Genomic DNA, 23,958 nt, shown 5'->3' on the forward strand with positions numbered 1-23,958 from the left:
TACGAGCTTGGGGCATGGTAAAAAGAAGCACTTTAGGACAGAAAAATTCTATTCCTATGGAGCCTTATCTCAGATGGGTACGCGCAAGAGCTCGTGAACTTGTCATGCCATATCTCGCAGTCGGACCGCTGATTGTTGAACCAGAAGTTGAGGGAGGTACCCCTCAGATCATTCCTTATCCAGATATGCCTACCGATGTTGAAGAATTGAAGAGATCCTGGATCCAGTTGAGGGAGGAAAGGGATACTTTTGAAGCCCAGTTCTGTGCTGAAAGGAAGAAAGCGTTGGAACTCACCTGCCAACTTAATGAGGAACGAAGACTCAATACATATCTTCGCCCGAAAAGAAGCCGCCCCTGGGAGACTTGAGCTTTTATTGTATTTTATTATTTATTGTAATGAACATTGATTAAAAATTATTAATAAAAGTCTTCGCTAAGCGAGCCTGTAGCGAGCACTCGCTAAGCCTTCGCTAAGCGAAGTAGGAGCGAACGGGACAGTGGCTGTTTTGTTTCTTTTCTGTTCTGCCTTATGTTTATCTAATCAAGATTTATTATAATTCTGCATTATTTGGCCTGACTTTATGACTGTTGTGTTTACTTTGTGGTGCAATCTTCAATTGTACTTTATCTCGATGTTCTAACCCGTGTGCTGAATTGTGTAAAGGCTTACACATTCCCGAAGAAACGGCCGGCTAAGTATTCCACTTTATTTGTGGGATACCCTTATGGAGATGGATTCTGAATTACTTAATTTTAATGTGGAGATACATCCTAAATTATCTAGCTGATTTTAATGTATTGATTTCATCGATTTTAATGTGGACCTAATTACTTAATCAATTACGGCTATCTAATTAATTGTAAAACTTTGCCTTTAAATATGCGATCTTGGACCTCTCTTTGTTACCCTACGATATTACGGTATTACGGTCATGTCCCGCGAATGTGGGGATGCACTTAGCAAAGACCCTTCGGTTAAATCATCATAGTCCCTCGAATGTTGCCTTTGTCCCTCGATGACCCTTCGGTGTAGCCTACGGTTAAATGATGATAGTCCCTTCGAATGCTAAGGTATCCTTACAACCGTTGCTTCCAATGACCAATCGATGACCCTACGATGACCCTTTTACATCCAAAGGATAAAACTACTTATTTCTCAATAATAAGGACGGTTTTACCCTCACAAGGATAGGAAATGCCCATCAAGACCTTGGGTAGGTATAACTCTTAATTGCTTACTCACAATTTAAAAATACTTTTCGCACTTCACAAATACTAGAAAATCACCACTTGGTATACATTCGTACTAGAATCATTACCAAGTTATATTTTTCTAAACCGCTTTCAAAATTAAACGAGATAAATACTTTGTATACATTCGTACAAGAATCATTACAAAGTTAAACTCTCTTTTCAAAACATTTTTTAAGCAATTCACAAACACCTTTTTCAGACAAACATAAGTGATCAAGCAATTAAGAGCCCATGGATAACCATGGATACAAAGGGTGCTAACACCTTCCCTTTGTATAATGTACCTCCCGAACCCAAAATCTAAATTAAGGTCTTTCCTGTTCTTTTCTGCCTTTCCTTATTGGATGAAAGAAAAGTCGGTGGCGACTCTTGCTATCCGCGACATTTGCTTTACAAAGCAAAGACACATAAAGTCAGTTCACCGTATGACACCAGCCCCGAGTCAGCAACATCTACTCCCAGAGGATTCTGTCCTTCCACTGCCTTCAACCTCTCTTCCAATCTTCTAAACATGGGGTCCACACCATGACCCGTACCAAAGTCTTCCTGCAGCAGGGGGAACTGATCGTCCTGATCATCATGAACGGGTTGTTGACCGGAGGTGACATGTAGGAATGGGATAGGCCCCGGTCCATTGGGTCCATTAGCCTCTCCAGCTGGAGGATCAGTCACCGTCTCTGGTTGAGCAGGGGGATTCCTCTGTATCATCTGCCTGAGCTCTTGTTGTCCCTGAGCCACCCCTAGAACCACATCCATGAATTGATTCATGCGGATTTTCATCTCGACGAACTCTGCCTGTAGGCTTTCCATTACTCTCTGTTGGTTTCTGCGGGTACCGTACCGGTGAATGCCTGGGTCAGCTATCCTGCTGATGGAACACCAAACAAACTGAGAACACAGTGGCGGTACTTGTTATGCAAGACATGTTAATGAATATGTAAATGCAATGACATGTTTATCAATTCCAAAGGTATTCTACCCCCTTGATTCCAGTCTCTCAATAGATAAACGATGTAAAAAAAAAAAGAAAAAAAAAAGACTAAGTGTTGATGAGAACCAAGAAAATTCCGACTAGAATCAAGTAGAAGATATAAACCCCACAGAAATGGATAAACATGTGTGAATGATTATGAATGCAAAATGATGTGATGCAAAATGATGTGAATGCAGTGCAGTGGCATGGGAATCAGGATCGCTGTATCTGCTTGAACATCTGTCAGGTTGCATTGTCTGGAGAGAAATTAAGAGCACACCAAACAAAGGTCATGGGATGGATCATGTTATCCTTAATATCAACCACCCATTTTGGTGGATTATGGTTTACACCTTATCAACACCCAAGTTTCATTGATATTAAGGATACCTGATCGGATCAACCATGAATCAAGGGTTTGTTGCAAGTCACGAGCATGGAGTTTAGGTTAAGAACCACCTAAAAGGAGTGTACTAAGGTTTAAACCTGCCAAACATGTTCGACAAAAGGTTCCCATAGTCATAATCCCATCTTTCGGATATTATCGGAGGAACGACTACTCGTATTCCAAAAATATTCTCAAGAGAGACTCTTATGAGTGTAGTATCGCGTAACAATCGTATCAAATCTTACACTTGAACGACTTTCGCACTACGTCCTACGAATAGGCCAAGATGGGTTTGGTAAACTAAGGTCCTCGGCTTCTAAGGTCTATATTGGAAAAAGTAATGTCTAACCACAACTTACTTGTGTGACATTATTGATCTCAACATGACCTCCACCAAGTGAATGGGCTTGCAAGTCAACTTGCTAAGGAATAACTCCACACAAGTCGACAAGACTATGCCATTCTCCTATCCTAAGTGCACTCGAGTTCGGGTATAGAACTCATCTCACAAAGATCACCAAGCAGCCATAGCCAGCCAACAGATACAGCAATGATATGTACACAATGCAATAAGGTAAAGCAGGTAAATAAATAACTGTACAAAAGCATGAACACCCAATAAACAAACAAACTACAAAAGCTAGGAGGGACTCGCTTAGGGAAACCGGGTCCCCAGCAGAGTCGCCAGCTGTCGCAACCTGAAAAATACAGTGTGCGAAAAAACAACCGGCGAAAGAAAATGACAGAAGAGTTGCCACCGTGCGTTATTTATCCCAAAGGAGGGAAAGGAAACACTCGAAGTAAACCTGAAAAGAGGAAAGGAAAAGACAAGGTCTCGCAACCAAATCTTGGGTTCGGGAGTCGGTTATGCGAAGGAAAGGTATTAGCACCCCTACGCATCTGTAGTTCTTTACGGGATCCACTTTTGTAGTTCTTGTCTAAAGGGTGTGAGTTTATCTTGTGTTGTTAACTAAAAAAAGGGGTTAAATGAAAATGACTCGCGCGGATGTCGCATCCACTGCATACGTATCTCATCTGAATATGAGAATCAGAGTCTTCGTAGCTCGGCTGACCTATGGGTTGGGGGGATGTGTGCTCGCTAAGACATCGCGTCTTATGCCTACGTATCTCATCTAGAATGAGAATCAGAGCAAGCCGTAGTTCAGCTAACTACGGGGTTAAGGATTATGTTTTAGGGGCGGACGACGTTACTACGCAATCTACCGGATGCTCGACCTTTGGAGACTTACTCACCTGTAGTAGAAGGAGTAAACGTGTGTTTAGGAGAATAAAAATCAATGAAGGGTTAGGGTTTGGGATGCTCATGCAAAAAGCCAGTCCTTAACGAAGGAACCGCGCTACCTGCGGGGATACGAACACATACAAAACAAACATGTATAAAGTAAATATGCCAACAAGGCAATCAGAATAAATCTCCCAAATGGTATCCCATAAGCAAAGTGGAATATCCAGCGAGCTATCCCTGCAAAAGTCATGTGAGCCTTCACAAAAACTCAACAAAAGGGTTAGTGAAACAAGATAAGGATTAGGAGAAAACATGTTATGACAAACGTAAGTCAGATTAGAGCAAAACAATATGATTTTTCATAGATAACAGTATGGTTTCAGAAACCTCAAACCCTGTGGCATACATTTCAGAAATTAAACGATTAAGCATTCAAGGCATTATTTATACATTCATACATAATTATGAACCCGTGGGTAAAAACCTAATGAAATTCATCCATCATACCTCAAACATTCAGAGTATTCAACTTCAAAGCACAAAGGTAATGGGAATAAGGGCAAACCTGATTGGAGAGATCGGTTGAAATCAAATGGCACGGCTGGATTTGCAAACCAATGTTAGGGTTTGCTTGAGCTGAAAGAGTGTGAGTCAGAATGAACCTTTCAGAGTTGCCTGGAGGTTGCTTTGAACTCTGTTAGCTCTTCTCTCACTATCTTTTTCCCCAGGGTTCTTCTCTCACTATCTTTTTCCCAGACAGGGTAATAGGAATAGAATCCTTTTGTTTCACTGAAACTCTGAATTTATAACCTGATTTTTGTGGACCTGTGGGCTCAAATGAGAGAGGTCCAAGTCCAAGATTTTTTTCTTTTATTTTTATTTTTTATTTTTTTCGTTTTCCGTTTTTTTTTCAAAACACGTGGGCTTCGCCTAGCGAGCATCATGAACAAACCTTTGCTCCTTCAAGATTAACGTTTTGACTGACGAATAGACCCCTGTTGGAAGTAACTCAAGTCTTTCCCTTGTGTTGACTGATCATCTAAATAGAGCCCACAAAGTGTCCTGGATGATGTTCAAGCTTCTTGGATCCGATTACGATTGCCATGATGAAATGCAAATGCTAAATGACCTAAAAATGAATGCATGCATGAGGTGTAAAGCATATGCTTCCAGGAAAAATGAAGGGTAAATTTTGGGGTATTACACTGTGTATCTTGATTAAAGCTGTTAAGCACAATCAAGAGTTGTTTGAAGTGTGACTTCACTATAAACTTTAATATAATTAAAGGTTGTAATCACTGAGGTGATTGAGGGGGAGTGAGTAGGAACTCTGATCTTAGAGTAAGATTGAAATTGCATTGGGTAGGTATTAAGTGATAGGGTTAAATAGTTGGTTTAAGGTCTGAATTAATACTACTAATAGTGGATTTCCTCCCTGGCTTGGTAGCCCCCAGACGTAGGTGTGTGTGACACCGAACTGGGTAAACAATTCCTTGTGTTATTTACTGCACTTACTTTTTAAGTTCTGCATAATACTTGTCTGCGCAGAATTGGATGTCATAACATCCCGTGTGACATCGAAAGTCTATTAACTAGAATTTCAATTGGCATCAGAGCAGGCACCCTGCCTGTTAATTTCTGGGTGAGATCTAGGGAAGTTACTTTCTAGTACCATGGACAAGGGTGTAGGATACTCAAATAGACCACCCATGCTGGATGGTTCTAACTATGATGACTGGAAGCCTCGTATGATAGCCTTCTTGAGGTCTCTAGATAGCAAAGTCTGGAGAGCTGTCAACAAAGGATGGGAATATCCAACGAAGACAGGGAAAGATGGAATCACTATGCAAATTCCTGAAGAAGAGTGGGACAAGGAGCAAGAAGCTTTAGCCCTTGGAAACTCTAAGGCCTTGAATGCATTGTTCAATGGAATAAGTAAGAACATCTTCAGACTGGTGCATCACTGTGAGCTGGCTAAAGAAGTTTGGGACACCCTCAAGATAACTCATGAAGGTACATCCAAGGTGAGGATGTCTAAACTTCATATGCTGACCACCAAGTTTGAAAATCTGAGGATGAAAGAGGATGAGACTATTCATGACTTCCACATGAATATTCTTGAAATTGCCAACACTTCTGGTGGCTTAGGTGAGAAAATTGTTGAAGAGAAACTTGTAAGAAAGATTCTCAGGTCATTACCAAAGAGATTTGCCATGAAGGTCACAGCCATAGAAGAGGCTCAAGATATCAGCAATATGAAGGTTGATGAGCTTATTGGTTCACTCCAAACCTTTGAAATGGTCTTATGTGAGGATGCTGAAAAGAAGAACAAAAGCATAGCCTTTGTATCAAATACTGAAGAGAATTCAGAAGAAGGAAACATTGGAGGAAATGAAGGCATTTCAGAAGCCATAGCCATGCTTGGAAGACAGTTCAACAAGTTCATAAAGAAGGTTGATCAACAGGGTAGACCTAATGTCAAGAACTCTTCATATGACATCAGTAGAAGGTCAAAATATGAATAAAATGTCACTCAAGGCAAGGGAATTCAGTGCCATGGATATGAAGGTTATGGTCATATTAAAGCTGAATGCCCTACCTTCCTCAAGATGCAAAAGAAAGGGCTATCTGTCACCTGGTCCGAAGGAGATTCTGAGAGTGAACTTGAAGGAGAATCTGCTAAACATGTCACTGCTCTGACCAGTGTCTGTGCCTCTGATGATGACTCAAGTGGAGATGAACTTACCTTTGATGAACTTGCTGCTTCATATAAAGAACTATGTGTTAAAAGTGGAGAAGTGTGTATCCAAGGAGAAAAGCAGAAGAAACTCATCAAAGAGCTGGAAGCTGAGAAACAGAAGCAGCTGACAGTCATAGATGGTCTGAATGGTGAGATATCTTTGCTGACATCTAAACTAGAACAAATGACTAAATCCATCAGAATGCTGAATAAAGGAACTGACACCTTGGAAGAGATTCTAAAGGTGGGGCAGAAGTCAGGAACCATGTCTGGTCTAGGCTTTGCTAAGAAATCCTCAACTGAACTCAAAAGATCAAAGGCTGAAGTTCAGAAACTCAAGCAGAAGTCACAACCTATGTCTCAACATCAGGGAACCAGGATGAGTAACCATCAGAAGAAGAAATTTCAGAGATGGAGATGTCACTATTGTGGTAGAGTTGGTCACATAAAACCTTTGTGCTACAAACTGCATGGTTATTCTAACCAGACTACTCAAGTCAGACCTAAGCAGAAGGCATCTACGCATAATGCCCCCATTAAGAAACAAAAATGGGTTGCTAATCAGACACCTCAAGTCAGACCTAAGCAACAGGCATCTAAGCATAATATCCCCATTGAGAAACAACAATGGGTTGCTAAACTAGCTCACACATCTCCAAGGGCATCTACCAGACAAGACTGGTATTTTGATAGTGGCTGCTCAAGACATATGACTGGGATGAGCAACTTATTGGTGGATCTACAACCCCATGCTACCAGGTATGTGACATTTGGTGATGGAGCTAAAGGAGAAATCAAGGGTGTTGGTAAGTTGGATTGTCCTGGAGTTCCAAAACTGAGTAATGTGATGTTAGTAAAAGGACTAACGGCTAATCTCATCAGCATAAGCCAGCTATGTGATCAAGGCTTCAATGTACAGTTCACTAAGGAAGGATGTGTGGTGATGAATGGCTGCAATCAGGAAGTTATGAGAGGAGCCAGATCCAAAGATAACTGTTATCTATGGGAATCTAAAGTCTCACACTACTCCTCAAAGTGCCCCTTAGCCAAGGAAGAGCAGGAAGTGAAGCTGTGGCATGGAAGACTTGGGCAACTTCATTTAATAGGAATGAAGAAGATCATATCCAAGGAAGCAAGTAGGGGTATCCCAAATAGGCTCATGAATGAGAGAAAAGGGTGTGGAAAGTGTCAGGTTGAGAGTCATGGGTTACCCTCATCTATTAGACATCATCAAAATGATGTAGCAGCAAGGGAGAAACAGAAATGTGTATCATTGTCCACTGCAGAAGCTAAGTACCTAGCATCTGGTAGTAAGTGTTCAGCACTGGTATGGATGAACCAGATGCAGACTGAGTACAATGTCACTCATAATGTCATGACATTGGATGCTACTCAGTTTGACAAAGTTATGGGCAAAGAGGGAATGTGCGCTTCTGAGAAATTATAGCAACTAATGATGTTAGTTATTTACTGTTTAGTAAGTCAACTTATTAAACAATTAATAGTGCACTCTGATTGGTCAACATATAATAGACATTTCTCGTGCAACAAGCGTTTCCTATTCCATCGTTTCAACTTTCAGTCTTGCAAACTTTCTCCCAAAGAAACTGTTCAACTCTCCTCCGAGATATTCAGCATGTCGCACCAATCCGACTCAACCTCCTACACGACCATGTCTGATTCCTCCAGCTCTAAGTCTTGCAACCCTAACCGAGAAGATCCTATGGCTGACGCTGCAACTTCGTCTCATGCAAGAAGACCTAAAGAAACGGTCTCCGGATTCTCCTCAGCAATCGCACTTGATGAACAAACCAGGGAAGGCTCAAGGTATGTGCATAATTCCATTGCAACTATTGTAACTAAGATACTATCTGGTAATCAGGATGTTCCTGGGGTCTCCGTTCCCTTGAACACTATCATACCTGATAATGTTGCATGTCAAGAAAACGTAGTCGTCTTAAGAAAGAATGTATCTGACGATGCTGAGCAACCTGATGCTCATGAGGGGTCAAAAATTGACAAACCCTCAGACAATGTGAGAGGTGAGGAGGTCCGTGTCACACATGATGTCAGTGACAACCCTAAAGCTGACACAGTTAATCTGGAAGAGTTCTCTGATAATGAACTGTTGACCTCAGTTGTCCCTAGCATAGCCAAAAGGGTTAGGACTAGGAGAGAAAAGAAGACTGTGGTGCAGAGGTCCCCAACAAGGAAGGTTGATGTGGCAACTTCTCCCAATCCAAAGGTGACAGAGAGTTCCCTCAAAAGGAAAGGGCATGCACCTGCGAAATCTTGGAGCAAAGAGGTGCCCAAGAAACTGAAGACCAAGTCTGTTGTTGTGGAGTCTGATTCAGATGTCCCATGTGATGTCACAACATCTCTGTCAAAGAAGAAGCCAACCACTAGCAAGCTGGCTGCTAGTGTCCCTGAGGTACCTATTGACAACGTGTCATTTCATTTTGCTTCTAGTGTGAACAGGTGGAAGTATGTCTATCACAAGAGGCTTGCCTTGGAAAGGGAACTGGCTCAGAATGCCCTGGAGTGTAAGGAGATTGTAGACCTTATTCATGAGGCAGGGTTAATGAAAACTGTGACTCAAATCCCAAAGTGTTATGAGACTTTAGTGAAGGAGTTCATTGTCAATGTATCTGAGGAATGTGCAGATGGGAAGTCCAGAGAATTCAGAAAAGTTTATGTGCGAGGCAAGTGTGTGAACTTCTCTCCCTCAGTAATCAACCTGTATTTGGGAAGATCTGATGTAGCTCAACCTGAGCTTGAAGTGACTGACAACAGAATCTGTCAAGTAATCACTACAAATCAAGTCAGGAAGTGGCCTCTTAAAGGTAAGTTGGTGGCCAGCAAACTCAGTGTGAAGTATGCTATGCTACACAAAGTTGGAGCTGCCAACTTGGTGCCCACAAATCACAAGTCCACTGTGTCTGTGATGCTTGGAAAGTTCATCTATGTTGTTGGAACCAAAGCAAAGTTTGACTATGGAACCTACAACTTTGATCAGACCATGAGACATGCTGGGAGCTTCAGTGTGAAGGGGCCTATAACCTTTCCTTCCCTCATATGTGGCATTATGCTGAATCAATTTCCAAACATCTCGACAGAAAATGACTTTGTGAAAAGAAGAGAGAGTCCGTTGGCCTTCAATTACAAACTGTTCCTGGGTAAGCATGTCCCTGACATTGCCATGACAACTGGAGAAACATCAAGTGTTGGCAATCAACCAGATAAAGCGGCTATCATTGCCATACTCAGAGAGACTTGCAAAGAGCTAGAGGCAAGGAAGCTCACTTTGGAAAAGTTGATTATCCAATTGGAGATGTCTGATGATGGTGTGCTTGGTGAAGCTACTGAGGCTACAGAAGGAGCTGCAAGGCAAAGTGCAGAGGGTGAAGAGGAGGCCAGTTCTGATGATGGCACTGATGATGAGGCTGACTCTAAGTCAGATGAATAAATCATTTACTATATTTATGCCATTTGTGTAATTCTGTTTATTTTGGTCTGTAATTTAAAGTGTTGCTTTGGCAACATTTTTGACAAAAAGGAGGAGTAACACCTGTGATGCCCCAGGACAACAGATTATTTTCTTGCTAAACAGATATTGAAGATCCTCTAATCCAGAGGTTGTGTTGCAGCTGATGTTCTACTTCTATGAGTGTGAGTGTGTTTATGTGTGCTGCTATTAGAAGTTTTTATTTAACTTCTATGTGTGTTGAGTGTGCTGCTGATCTGAGTGTATTAGCTAGGTTTTTTTCCCTGCTAGATGTGTGTTTTCCGCTGCTGTGTACTCTGTTGTGATGCCAAAGTGGTTTAGCCAAAAATTTGCCAAAGGGGGAGTTTGTAGATGTTTGATTGGCTGCAGTTTATGGTAAAACACTAGTTGTACTCTAATGTCTTGACTGATGTCATGACCTGCTTTGGAGATGTGTGATTAGCTGCATTGTGTGTTAGATCATCTAACTGTACTCTGATGTCTTGACTGATGTCATGACATACTTGAGTAGTATGCTGCAGGTTTAGCTAATACAGGAACTATTGAATGTCAAACTAGATGTTATGACATTCATCCCTGACAGAAGATACTGAGGAATAGAACAGTTGGTGTTCTGTTATAACTCAGTATTTATTTTCAGTCTGTTTATCAAGAGAATAACAGACCTGGCACAAGGCCTACTGTCTGAATGTCAAACTGGATGTTATGACATTCATCATTGACAGCATATACTGAATAATAGGCAGGTTGGTTTTCTGCTACATTTCAGTATGTATCTCAGTCTGTTCTTCAGGAGAACAACAGACCATGGCATAAGGCTCGATGTGTAAATGTCAAATTGGAAGTTTTGACATTTATTAATGTAAGCTGATACTGAAGTATGAACGGGTTGGTCCTCTACAGTACAACAATTTTGTACAGTCTGTTTTTAGGAAAATAACAGACTTAGCATATGGTCTATGCCTTGGACGTCAAACTGAATGTTGTGACATTCATTCCTGACAGCATATGCTAAATTGTAGGTTGGTTAGTTTTTTTGTTTCAGCATTTTTCTCAGGCTATTCTTCAGGAATTCAACAGCTGAGCTAAAATCCAGGAAACTAACAACTGAGCTACAATTAATGAACCTAACAAATAGCCTATTTGTTAGTACCCTAATATGTGGAAATTAGGTTAACTTACTTGACCTTAATTTCAGGAAATACAAGTACAAGGCCCAAGTGTTGCAATATAAAAGGATGCCAATCCTTCATTCAGAACTCAGGGATTTTAGGCGTGAAGATTTTATTGTTCCATTTACTTCACTGCTGTATTTTTGTGTGTGTCTTGTATTAGGTGTATCTTGTGAGCCAAGCAATTATCACCTAGATGATTGCATTGGACTAGGGTGTTCATTGAGTTGTAAGTGTTGTGTCACTCTAAGCTTTCAAGCGTGAGTGCTGTGTATCTTGATTAAAGTTGTTAAGCACAATCAAGAGTTGTTTGAAGTGTGACTTCACTATAAACTTTAATATAATTAAAGGTTGTAATCACTGAGGTGATTGAGGGGGAGTGAGTAGGAACTCTGATCTTAGAGTAAGATTGAAATTGCATTGGGTAGGTATTAAGTGATAGGGTTAAACAGTTGGTTTAAGGTCTGAATTAATACTACTAATAGTGGATTTCCTCCCTGGCTTGGTAGCCCCAAGACGTAGGTGTGTGTGACACCGAACTGGGTAAACAATTCCTTGTGTTATTTACTGCACTTACTTTTTAAGTTTTGCATAATACTTGTCTGCGCAGAATTGGATGTCATAACATCCCGTGTGACATCGAAAGTCTGTTAACTAGAATTTCAGAAATGAATTGCAAAATAGTCAGAGTCAGAAGTGATCATGGTGGCGAATTTGAAAATAAACATTTTGAAAAAAAAATTGATGCAATGGCATTTCCCATGATTTCTCTTGTCCTAGAACTCCACAATAAAATGGGGTTGTAGAAAGGAAGAATAGGACTTTGTAAGAAATGGTCGGTACCATGATCCAAGAGACTGATATGGATAAGATATGGGCAGAAGTAGTTAACACAACTTGCTATATTCAGAATAGGATCTCTATTAGACCAATTATGGGTAAGACTCCTTATGAATTATAGAAGAACAGAAAGCTCAATATTTCTTACTTCCATCCTTTTGGTTGTGATTACTTTATGTTAAACACTAATGAGAATCTTGGCAAGTTTGATTCTAAGGCACATAAGTCTTATTGTTAGGATATTTTGAATGCTCTAAAGGCTATAGGGTCTTTAACACTGAGACACAAATTGTCGAGGAGTCAATTCATGTTAGATTCAATGATAAGGTTGAAACTGAAAAGTCAAAGCTAGTTGAGAAATTTGCAGATATGAAGATCAATCTTTCAAAATCCAAAGATAATGATTTTGGAGATAAAGACTCAGAAGGTAAAGCTAAAGAATTTGAAACAAAAGACTCAGAAAAAAAAGACTCAGAAACGACTGAACTAAAAGTTATTGTTGGTCCTACTCATCAGAAGAAGAGTAGACCAAGAACTTCTCATTCTAAAGAATTGATTCTGGGAGATAAAGACGCACTAGTCAGAACTCGATCTTCATTCAAACCTTCTGAAGAAACTCTTATGGGTTTGGTATCTTTGATAAAGCCCATATCTATTAATGAAGCTCTTCTGGATAATGAATAGATTCTGGCTATGCAAGAGGAACTAAATCAATTCACCAGAAATGATGTTTGAGATCTTGTTCAGAAACCAAAGGGTTTCCATGTCATTGGAACCAAATGGGTATTCAAAAACAAGCTCAATGAGAATGGCGAAGTCGTCATAAATAAGGCTCGACTGGTAGCACAAGGTTATAGTCAATAAGAAGGTATTGACTAAATAAAAACCTTTGCACTAGTTTCCAGGTTATAGTCTATTCGTCTTTTAGTTTCATTTGCAGTAAATCATAAAATCATTTTGTATCAGATGAATGTTAAGAGTGAATTCTTAAATGGATACATTTCTGAAGAAGTGTATGTGCACCAACCCCCTGGTTTTGAAAGTTCTCAAAACCCTGACTTTGTTTTCAAACTTAAAAAGTCTTTATATAGTCTGAAAGAAGCTCTCAGGGCTTGGTATAACAGACTAAGTAACTTCCTTTTCGGAAAATGAATTTACTAGAGGGAAAATGGACACAACTCTCTTTTGTAAAACCTTTAAGAATGATATTCTAATTGTGCAAATTTATGTTGATGATCTTATTTTTGGTTCTATTAATGCTTCGTTGTGCAAAGAGTTTGCTAAGTTAATGCATGCAGAATTTGAAATGAGTCTGATGGGAGAACTTAGGTTCTTTCTGGGGATTCAGATTGATCAACGTTCAAAAGGAACGTACATTCACCTGAGCAAGTATACAAGGGAATTTCTGGAGAAGTTTAACTTGTCAGAATGCAAGCCAGCAAAAACTCAAATGCATTCTACATGTATTCTGGAGAAGGAAGAGGTAAGTAGTAAGGTAAGTGATGCGTGCTTTTCGCAAGTATACGAACGCGTCAGAGTAATATAAAAGATTGTCGAATCCACAGAGACCAAGTGTCAAGCTATCGTTATCTGTTGTTATGGTGTTTATCAAAGGCAGTCAAAATAGGTGTTTTTCGTAGTGTGCAATGAAAAGTAAAGTGTTTAAATAGATTTAATTAATAAAGACAGGGTCGAATGTAATTCACGTAATCAATTGATAATCCAAGTACTTGCTAATAGAACTACTTATGGGCAATGTTTCCTACTTTGAAAAGAACTAACTTAACAGGAACTGTCGCTTTTGCGTATTCAGAACCGAGTTGTACTCCCTAATCAAACCCTCTTATTGTCACTTATAAAAAGACGCGCATTGCGTTAGAGTAGTAAACCTATTTTTAAGAAATATAGTATCTTGACTAAGTTGAAAAGTATTATAACCTGGACTTCTTAACCAAAAGAGGTTCTTACGAACCAGACTCTAAACTTATAAACGCGTCCGAAAATAGTTTTAAAATCTTTTTTCTTCTTAATGTTAAAAACTCCTAATGAGCTAAACAAAGCGCTTTCGCTGTTTTTGAAATAGTTAAAAACAATTAAGTTTATAAAGACGTTGGACGGCTTTCGATCTTACCCAACGGAATTGAAGTGCGGGAAAACTTAAGTTGAAGGTTAAAATAGCCCTTAAGTGTTTCTACGGACAATTGTACGGATTATCGGTTCAATTACGATCCTTACATTCTAACCTTTTAGATTTAGTTAGACATGGTAAAATAAAAGTGCATTAATTTAAATAAAAGTAGTGCGAGTGCGGAAAGTAAATAATTTAAAGCGAGTGCGAGGAAATAAATAAAGTAAAAGCGAGTGCGAGGAAATAAATAAAGTAAAAGCGAGTGCGGGAAATAAATAAAGTAAAAGCGAGTGCGGGAAATAAATAAAGTAAAAGCGAGTGCGAGGAAATAAATAAAGTAAAAACGAGTGCAGAAAATAAATAAAGTAAAGACAAGAAATAAAAACCTGCTCCAATCGGAGGGCTGAGTAAATTGCAATGCGGAAAAGAAAATGGCGGCAGGATTAACTTCCTTCCAAAGTGCTCCAAACTCGATTACAGACTCTATCACAGACTTGATTACACAATTGTGGTAACACTCCAATGCGAAGCGATTACCACTATAAAATACTGAATATATGCCTAAGTGAAACAAAGTTGCTTCTGAGTTTGCCTCTGTTCTAAGTTTGGATGATTGTAAAAGTGAATTCGTGTTTCTATTTATAAGCAAGTAAAAAGATGGAAATGACTTGGATGCCCTTCAACTTGAAAATATGAGGGAACCGTTTTTCCTCTTGTGGCGCCCGCCACAAGGCCATGGCGTCCGCCACAAGGCCAAAGTGAGGCGCCTTAGTGGATGTAGTGGGGAAACGTGGGAGTTGAGGGAAGTTGAATTTGACACGTCATGGCTTGGTCTGTGGCGCCCGCCACTGGGTAGGCCATAAGCACAAAATGTTGAATTTTAGGGTTTTTAGCCCTTTTTCACTCCTTTTCTCGATCGGGGCTCCGATTAAAGTAAAAACCTGAAAACAAAGGAAAACACAGTAATAAGACAACAAAATGACAATAAAACAACTAGAATGCATGTGAAATCGGAGTCGAAAATACGTAAATTTTAGTGTTATTAGTAAGTCAGAAGCTTTTCAAAGGTATGATAGGCTCTCTCCTTTATCTAACCGCTTATAGACCTGACATTTTCTTTAGTGTCTGCTTGTGTGCTCGTTTCCAATCATATCCTAGAGAGATTCACTTAACTGTTGTTAAGAGAATCTTTAGGTAAGAGAACCTTAACTTGTTTTATAGAAAATCAAGTGACTTCAAGTTAGTAGGTTATTGTGACGCTGACTATGTGGAGACACAATAGAAAGAAAAAGTACTTATGGAAGTTGTCAATTTCTGGGAGACAATTTGATCTCGTGGTCTAGCAAAAGGTAGTCAACAATTACGCTTTCAACAGCTGAAGCTGAGTATATCACAACTTCTGGATGTAGCACTCTGATACTCTGGATGAAGAGTCAGCTAGAAGATTATCAGATATTTCAGAGTAACATTCCTATTCTCCGTGATAATACTTCTGCTATTTGTTTATCCAAGAACCCTATCTTGCATTCTAGGGCTAAACATATTGAGATTAAACATCATTTTTCATGTGACTATGCTTAGAAGGGTATTTTCACTTAAAATTTATTGATACAGACCATCAATAGGCTGATATCTTTATAAAACCCCTTATTGAAGATAGATTCGTGTTCATTCTGAAAAATTTGTTTATGGACCTCTGTCTAGAATGAAAAGATGTTATCCGAATGTTAAGCTTTCAGAACTCTAGATTAGATTTTGAGAATTTATTTGTCGATTCTAAGACATGAGCTTTCTGAAGTGAGGAAGTTTCATGAATCAGAAAGGTTCTGATCATAAGCAATCTTATCGATTTGTCTTCATGATTTTGAACAGATATTGCATTAAACAATTGTCTTTTCGTTTGATATCATGTGGTTCTTAGTGGTGACAATTGCCCTACTTTTTGAGCATGCATGATAATGACGTGACACATTGGGTTTTACATTTCTTGGAATTAGTTTAAAATCTCTTACGCTTCACCATATGTCTGCGTATTTGTTAATTTTTAACCATTGTAAATTTTTTCCTTATATAAACCCACTTCAATCACATTTTCACACCAAGTTCATAATTATCCCACACTTTTCTCTCTTTCAAACCTTCAAACATCCTCTCTGCAACTGCTCATCTTCAACATTCATCAATGGCTGATCAACAACAACAACCACAACAACCTCAATCTCCTCCTCATTCAGTCGTCGATGAGAACACTCCTATCTCCAAATAAGAAATCAGTGGTAGTAGAATCCCATCAGAAACTATCATATCTTCACCAAGATTTATCCTCTAGAAGTATTGGTGTACTACTTGGCAAGTTACCTCAAGGATAATATTGATCCTTTGGTGGATCCCTTAAATCTACCTGATGACTACCCAAATGTTTCGCCTTCTCCTCCGCCACAAAACCCTTAGTTTTCAAACTAGTCTATGTATTGTTGTGTTTTTATTTTTTACTGTGTTTTTGCTTCTGTACTTGTATGCCTTCTGGCATTTTTTGTTATGAATAAGACTCTTTTGTTACCTTACTTTATGTTTGTCTCTTTAACTTATTTTTGTCTATGTCTTTTCGGTCGATGACAAAGGGGGAGAAATGTATTTAAGGAGAAACGTAATTGATTTTGATGTACCTAAGTTCGTGAATCAGAACTTAAACATTTTTTAATGTTTATGCTAACAACTAATTTGTAGAATATTTTGTTATTTATTTTTCAGGGAAAGTCAATACAATTAGAAGCTCTTGAAGTTTTTCAGATCAGAACTTAAGTCACTAGTTTCTAAAGAAATGGTTTACTTTCTGAAGACTGGAGTTTTAACTTCACCATTTAAGAAAGACTTCCAACCAGACATTATAACCAGACATCAAGTTCTGAGGAATTGTAATTCTATGTCAATCAGATCTGATTTAACCAGGTTTTAACCAGGCTCTAAAGCTCTTTAAAAAGCAACGAGGCTCTGAATTTCATCAGAATGTTGACTTTGACAACCAATGTTCTGGACAAGCTCAAGCAACTTCTAAAGACAAACCAGATTCTGATAGAAGATCATTCTGGTTATGCAAAAAGGTTAATTAGGAAAGTGGTCTTTCATTCTGATTTAATTCTTTTGGGATTGTACATCTCAGGGGAGTTTTATGCTTCTTTCTGATATATCCTTCTATGATTACCTTGTACAAGTTGTTCATCAAACTACATGGATTTGTCATCATCAAAAAGGGGGAGATTGTTAGAACAAGATTTAGTTATGCATCTATACCTTTGAGTTTTGATGATAACAAGTAGTATTTATATGAGAACAATTTTTGTACCCTAACAGTTTGTTATTGTGAAACTTTAACAGCCAGTTCTGATTTTGAGTATATAACATGCAACGTCATCAGTTTCTGAACATTGTGTTTTGAATTTCGCTTTTGTGTTAATCATGAGATGTTCTGAAAGACACCATATTGCTGATGTAATGCTCTTTCTGCTTATGTGCTGATTCACTTCTGAGAAGTTTCTGAAGAGACGTTATGTTGCTGCTGCAACATTCTCTCTGTTTCTGCTTCTGGATGTGACTCTGATTGTCAAGCTTCTGAAGAATGGAAAACTTCTGAAGTTTTGTTACTCAGCTGAAGATTCTGAAGATCTCAAGTCAGACGTTGAGGTTTCAAGGTTCTAACCGAAGAGTATGAAGATTCTAAAGATCTCAAGCCAGACTGCTGACGTTGTTAAGGTTCTGACTGAAGTTTCTGAATCCAGTTATGTGTTTCTTCTTTTCATGCTTCATCAACAGTTTCTCAGAAGTCAATGAAATTGAAGATAAGACCAAGTGGATATGTGATCAAATAGTACATAGTACAAATCAAATATTCCTTCCACTCCTTAATTCATGGGAGAAGGATCGTACTATACATCACACTTGTCATTAAAATTATGGGTGAAGGATTATACTATGTATCACTCATTTCACCAATCCAACAGTGGACAGCTCCTCTATTGGTATTGCCATTTGCCCTCCAACTGATTCTTTTCTTATGCTATATAAGTGGGACTTGAAGACTTGAAGAAATGTTGAGGCACACTACAATATTTAACAAGTTTGTTTCTACGTGAAAATCTATCAATTTTGTACATAGTTTTTCTTTAAGTGTTTGTATTTCATTTGTGTAAAATTTGCTCGTGTAGAAGTAACTTGTAAACACAAAACTTTTATTGAAACTTGTTTTTTGTGATTCCTTAAGGAGACTAGGGCATAGTCGGATCCTTGAGAAGACAAAGAAGGTTATTCTTTGTGATTTTTGTAATCAGTTGATTATAGTGGATTAAGTCCTTGGGTAAGGCAAAATCACATTGGTGGGTGGACTGCAGTAGCTTTAAGTTTCAAGCGAACCAAATAAAAATTCTTGTGTCTTTTTCTCTTTGTTCATTTTTTGTGTGGTGTTTTTGAATTAGTAAAAAGCTTTTATTTTTGAAAACCCAATCCCCCCCCCCTCTTTCTTGTGTTTTTCACACCTTCAGGAGGAACTAGATTTGAGAGTTTCGAGTACAATCTGTATGTCTTTGCCTAAGAATATTCTTGGTACGTCGTCAGCCAAAGAGATTTGGGAGAAACTTTAAGGGATATATCAAGGAAAAGGTATATCAAATTGTTTATTGTTGAATGAGCAGTTTCATAGCTTGCGTATGGATGAACATACGAAAGTATCTGATCATCTAAGTATTCTAAATGGTATTATTTCTGAATTAGAAACTATTGGAGGTAAGATTAATGTTGAAGATAAAGCTCTGAGACTCATATGATATCTTCCATCTTTCTATGAGCATATTAAACCTGTTTTAATATATGAGAAGGAAATCTTAAGCTTTGAATAAGTTGATAGTAAGATTATTTCTGAAAAAAGAAGATTGAAGGGTGAGGAGAATACTTCATCAAACTCAGTGTTGGTTGCTAGAGGAAGGTCGTATGTGAAGAAAAACAATAAAACGGATGTGAGATGTTGGAAATATGGAAAACTTGGACATATAAAGTATAAGTGTCTTGATGGGGCAGCATCAAAGAAGGGTCCTGAGTCAAATGCTAGAAATGTCTCTCTCACTGTGAGAGAGGATGATCTTCTCTGAAAATCGAGAAGTGTGTCCTCGTGAAATTTCCTCTGTCATGGAAAAGAATGAGTTATTGCTAGCGGATTAACACATGGGCATTAATGCAAAATGTGTTGTCATATTATGTCGATGGTTGAAGAGCTTCCGACCAACATGGAAGTTGCAACCATAAAGTTTCAACCTAATTTTTTACATGTACAAATTCTTGAACTGGTTTAACTTCAAGTGAAGTATACTCTTCTTTAGGTGAAATATGATAGTTTTTTAAAACTATGATTGTCGGTGAAGACAATGTGAAAATTCTTGGAGTGACGTAGTTTCAAGTGACTATACTCTTTATGGTGGAGTATGATTGTTGGCGAAGATAATGAAATTTTGTGTATTATTTTCAATCAAGGTGGAGATTGTTGGAGTTAGTTGAAAATATACATGTTAAAGAAGTCTCACACCGTTTAATTTTGTGAAGGAAGAGAGATTCCAAGGCTATATAAGTGATTCAAGTTCTTCATTCCAAGATGCATCAGTCAAAAACACTTTAAGCTTGTATTTGATTTTTTATATTTTTCTCTTATACTCTTGGTTTAGAGTGTTGTGTGGGGTAGTTAAGTATTTGCTTTGGAGAGTGCGGGTATATTGGGGTCTTGCGGTGGTTGAGGGTAATCTATGTGTCGTAACAATTTTCACATAGTATTATTCTTTAGTTGTCATTTGACAACGGTCGTAGTTTTTTCTTCAGTTTTGGAGTTTTCATATTAATCTCTTGTGTTTTTATTGTGTTCCTCTTTTTTTTTCTATGATTTATTTTTCCTAATATAAAAAAAAAACGAAAAGCTTAGTACCCAAGACACATGTCTTAGCATGCTTGATCAGTGCATTTAGATGCACATTCTTCTACTATTATACTTATGCATTTCTCTAGTTTATTTTATTAACTTTTCTATTTTATTGTGTTTTTAGATTTAAGTTTATTTTTGCCTTTATTTTAATTTCATATTTTATTTTCAGTATTAACAGTTATTTGATACATGTTAACTTTTCTAATATGCGTCGAAAATCTAAGAGAACGAGCTACAAGTTTCATGTTGAAGTCAAAAGAAGATTCAGAGTGAAAGAGGATCGAATAATTAGTTGAAGTTACAGACTTAATTAAAATAGTTAATTTGGATCGATTTTTGTAATTTTCGGGTCGGATCCCATAAGGGCCCAAATTTCCCTTTTGTTTTATAAGGATTGCAGCTACTACTGTTCAAGGGCTCATCAATTCACTATTTACGAAATATTTCTAAATTTTTGTACGAAACTCTACGAAGAACTAATCACTTTTGTTGATCTGCTGTATTCAGGTTCCAATACTTAAGATTAATATAACTTTGCAATTTAATTTCTATTCCTTTCCATTCTGTTGTGTGTTTATGGTCTGTTTAATCTGATTTATTATATAGTAGTTTTGTTTGGTTCAACCTGATTTATTGTTCCCTGATCTTGATTGTGTGTTAGTGTATGCTTAATCCGATAATTCGCTTTATTATTAACTGATTGCTTAAATCGGCAAATGGGAAACATAATTCTTATAATTTCATTCGCGCTTGTTGATTGATACTGTGATCGAAAAGGGATAGAATCTGCTTAGGACAGTGAAGTTATAATAATCGATGATAGGTAGGAACCGATTCAGTAGATCAGCTTATTTTATAATCACTTTTCATAATTATTTTTCTTATAATCACTTATTCTCAATCGAAAATATAACCCCTCAAAATCAATTTCAGTAGGTTAATAATAATCTAAGATTCCTTACGATACCATACTCGAGTGTCGCTTTCCTTTTTACTGTGTTTTGTCTTAAGCTTATTTTTGAGTCGTGTGCAACAGCGGATCAATGCTCTACCGTGTTCATCCACCTTCTGTTTGTCATTCCACTGTCAAGTATCTGTAGTAAAATTTGCACATAAGCTTGTAAAATGGAGTATTTTGAAAAGGATAAATTTATGAGAATTGATATAGACATTATTCCTCTTGTTTTCTACTAAACAAATAGTATAATTATCGCCAATAATTTTGAAAATGTGCCTCTTAAAAGTAAAAAAATTCTCTTATGATACCATATCTTAAGTTTAGTCCTTTGAAAAAATCTGATTAGAGAACAATGATATGGATTGTTGATAACTTATAGAATTGAATTCTTATGCTTATTAATTTGTATGGCTCACGGACAAGAAGACGAAGGAAATCTTCTACGGTTACTATTCTTGATTGTATCAATTTTCTGGGAAGATTTTAGGATTCGGAGTAGAGACCTAACAACAAGATTTTAAATGTTGCAGCAGCACTTCAAACCATTTTTACCATACACACCAAGCATCAAAGTCCATAACATCGCAACCAACGCACTCTACAGAAACACATCATTCTCTATATCAGGCATAGAGCAAATAACTATGTCAGAAATTAAGCTTCTTGCAGATGTGTGTAAGAATTGCTTGTTAGGCAAGTAACTTAGGAAATCATTTGTTTCTTAGATTCTTATTAGAACCAATGGCAAGCTTGATGTGGTTTACTATGATGTTGGTGGTTCTTTAGACATATTATCATTGGGAGTCAATATGTACTTTCTATCCTTTGTGATGAGTACAACAGTATGATGTGGGATTATCTAATCAAGATAAAGGATGAAGTGTTCATGTTCCATGTCTTAAAAAAGGTTCAATGTGACATATGATAAATAAACATAAAAACAAATCAAGGTACTCATAATTGATGGAGGTGGGGAATATACACCAAGAAGCTTGATAATTTCAGGGATCATATGTGAAATCAATATGAGAACATTACATCGTACACACCACGACATAATAGTTTGGCTTAAAGGAGGAACATGACCATTATGAACATGAAAAGGTGTATGATTAAATATAAAAATTAACATAGATTACGGGGTGAGGTAGTGTTGGATCATGTTATGTGCTAAATAGAAATTCCACAAAGAGATTAGAGAGACTACTTAGGAATGTGGTCAAATAAGACACCATTTATCAAGTCCTCTAGGATCTTTGGATTATTGTGTTTTGGACGCATTCTAAAACAAATAAGAACAAAGCTTGAAGATAAAATTGAACCTAATATACTTGTTATAAGATGTATTATTCTCTTATATGGAAGATTGTTGCTAGCAATCAAGTTCCAATCAATAAGAAGAAATGGTGGAATTAGAAAAGGGAAGTTGTTGCACCATATTAAAGTGTGTCATTTGAATTTGGTGATGAGGAGTTAACAGAAAACTAGATTTCAAACTATAACTCTTCATGATTTTGATTTCCGTTTAGACAACATGGTTACACCAGATAGACACTAGTGCACCTAGTACTATTTCTTAATCTTGAGCCATTTTTATGCAGAAACCGATCAAACAAAGGTGTGTAAGAAATCTATGGAAGAAGAGATTTTAGCCATAGAACATAATTGTACTTGGAATCTAGTATCACTACTGACGCATAAAAAGCCAAGTAGATTTAAAAATTCAAGTCCCTTTCTGATGGCCCCATTGCAAAGAATTAGGAAGACTTATTGCAAAAGGAGTTTTGAAAAATAATAACCTTGATTATACATAAATCTTTACCCCGGTAACAAGAATTGAAAAGTAGTAGTTGTGGTCATATTTGAGATTAAAGACTTCAAATTGCATATAAATAATGAGTTTGATATGACATATTGAAGAGGATTAAAGTACTTTTTTGGCCTTTAGTTTGTGAAATTAGAAGATGAATGGTGATTCATAAGAAGAAGTACAATATTGATATTCTAAGGAATCAATGTTCTATGGAAAGCCGAGTCCAGAGTGAGCAAAGTTGAAGAGGGAAAAGTATTGGATGACACTTTGTACAAGCAAATGGTAGGATGCTTGAGACATGCTTGCAACTCAAGACCTGATTTATACTTTAGTGTAAGATTGGTAAGTAGATTTATGGAGGAACCTAAACTATCACATATGAAATGAGTAAAAAGAATAATTCAGTACCTCCAAGACTAATGTGGTGAAAAAAATAGAAAGGAGTATAATGGAATAAGTGTTCAAACTTTTCAATGCAACCGTATTCTAAGAAACAAACCATTGTGGCATTGTCGTCATGTGAGTCTGAATACATCTCAACTTGCAATGCAGCCTGTCAAGGTATCTGGTTGCAATCAATGGTCCGTGAAATAAAGATTGACAGAAGAAAAGGCAGAGTTTATGGTAGAAGTGATTTACCAACTTTTATTATTATCTCATATCTCATGGGAAAAGCAAACACAGAGAAACTAAATTCCACTTTTTTAGAAACCAAGTAAGCAAATGGAGGACTGCAAAAATATACTTCAAAACTAATAATCAAATTGCAGATACTTTAGCAAAACCATTGGAGATTGATAAGTTTAAAGAAATGAAAAACATGCTCAATATATTTAATTTAGAGACTTAAAGCATAATTCAAAAGTTACTTAAATTTGCTAAGGTAGTTAAGGTACTTCTTACACAAGTAACACACTAATTGTGTTTGATATGAAATGATTGGGCCTTATTGATGATTGAGGGTAATTTTTGAAGTTGAATCCA

This window comes from Lathyrus oleraceus, chromosome 3, assembly GCF_024323335.1.
Source record: "Lathyrus oleraceus cultivar Zhongwan6 chromosome 3, CAAS_Psat_ZW6_1.0, whole genome shotgun sequence".
In the NCBI taxonomy this organism is placed as follows: domain Eukaryota; kingdom Viridiplantae; phylum Streptophyta; class Magnoliopsida; order Fabales; family Fabaceae; genus Lathyrus; species Lathyrus oleraceus.